The sequence below is a fragment of the Silurus aristotelis genome (assembly GCF_946808225.1).
Source record: "Silurus aristotelis genome assembly, chromosome: 4".
NCBI classification, from domain to species: domain Eukaryota; kingdom Metazoa; phylum Chordata; class Actinopteri; order Siluriformes; family Siluridae; genus Silurus; species Silurus aristotelis.
Genome location: NC_139577.1, coordinates 35149394 through 35151294, shown reverse-complemented (window position 1 = coordinate 35151294; position 1901 = coordinate 35149394). Strand labels below are relative to the sequence as shown.

Here is a 1901-nt window from a genome sequence, read left to right as displayed (position 1 = left end):
TAAAAAATATAGAAAAAAACACCACCTGTATTCTGTTAACTGGATTCTTTTATTATATAATTATAAATGTACTTATTTTATTTTAATTAGTGCCATTTTACTTTTACTGTATTTTTCCACTGTTTAAATATTAATATGAATTTAAACTTGATTTATACTTTTTTTGTTCATTATTTTCTTTGTTAAATAATTTTGTTTATAGGTTTTTGTTTGGTACAACTGTGAGACGTTCGAGAGAATCACTTTACACACTTTCCCTCTGTCCCTCGGGAAGTTTCTGTTTCTTGGTGAATGTATGACTGATCTTCACTCTGGTCTAAAGGCTGTTAATAACAGATGTGTATAATACAACCTTGTGTAGTGTGTGTAGTGTTTTTATTCCCCCTGTGTAGTGAGAGCCTGAGTCAAGTCAAGTCAAGTTTATTTGTATAGCGCTTTTCACAACAGACATCGTCTCAAAGCAGCTTTACAGAAAACAACAGTGAAGGTGAAGGTGTGTGTTTATCCCTGATGAGCAGCCGTGGTGACTGTGGCAAGGAAAAACTCCCTTAGATGTAATGAGGAAGAAACCTTGAGAGGAACCAGACTCAAAAGGGGAACCCATCCTCATTTGGGTGACATCAAGAGTTTAATCATAAATCTTTCAACAATACAGAACACTGGAGAGTGAGAACTAACATGAGTACTGGAGTATAAGATTATAAGTGATGTTCTTTCTGCAGTCTTTTGTATAAAACTAGGAGCTACTGAGCTCAACATTTGTGATCATCACAGATCCAGCATCAGCTTTCTTCATGCCAGAGCCTTTAAACACTTCAGGAGGTCCAATGTCAAAACTCCACACATCTAGTGGGATCCAATTGGCACTGGTACGTCTCTAGATGGTCCGGGATGTTTGCGAGTTCGGCATCTACTTCTTTAAAGTTTATAATCTTCACGAGGTGGGACGTGACTGGAGCTGGAGGAACCTCAGGATGCCTCGGGGAGAGAAAGAGAAGCAGTGGAGAGGAATTAGCGTAGCTGCTGTTCATGATATTAACAGCACAAGTTGATAATGTGCATGTGATCAGATGTTCTGGAGCACAAGGTTGTGATGTGATGTGTGTGATGTGTGTTATGTGTAGGCTTTGCTAAAAAGATATGTTTTTAATCTACACTTAAACTGGGAGAGTGTATCTGAACCCGGAACACTGTCAGGAAGACTATTCCAGAGTTTAGGAGCTAAATGTGAAAATGCTCTACCGCCTTTAGTGGACTTTGCTATTCTAGGAACTACTAGAAGCCCAGAGTTTTGAGATCTCAGGGAGCGTGACGGATTGTAGCGTGTTAAAAGACTGGATAGATACATGGGAGCCAAACCATTTAGTGCTTTATAAGTGAGTAGCAGTAGTTTGTAGTCTATTCGAAACTTAACAGGAAGCCAATGTAGGGACGATAAGATTGGGGTTATATGATCGTATTTTCTTGACCTAGTAAGAACTCTTGCTGCGGCATTCTGAACTAACTGAAGCTTGTTTATTAATGATGCAGGACATCCACCTAGTAATGCATTACAGTAGTCTATTCTAGAGGTCATAAACGCATGGACGAGCTTCTCTGCATCAGATATAGATAAGATATTTCTTAGCTTAGAAATATTTCTAAGGTGAAAGAAGGCTGTTTTTGTAACTTGATTGATGTGATTTTTAAAAGATAAGTTGCTGTCTAAAATAACTCCCAGGTCTTTTACCTTGAACTAGTAGTTACAGAACAACCGTCTAAATGCAGGCTGAGATGCTGGAGCTTCTGTGTACTATTTTTTGGGCCGATGAGCAAAATCTCCGTTTTATCAGAATTTAATAGCAGAAAGTTATGGGTCATCCAATCTCTTATTTCTTCAACACACTCAGTTATGCGAGCTA

General features: G+C 38.3%; 1 protein-coding gene across 1 annotated transcript in view; it reads left to right on the top strand.

Moving 5' to 3' along the window:
- Positions 1–351, top strand: part of coro2aa (coronin 2Aa) — a 43520-nt gene extending 43169 nt beyond the window's left edge. Inside the window, exon 12 of the mRNA XM_083538931.1 lies at positions 1–351. This exon is cut by the window's left edge and continues 849 nt beyond it. The gene's annotated coding sequence lies outside the window, so the exon portion shown is untranslated.
- Positions 352–1901: the final 1550 nt, after the last annotated feature.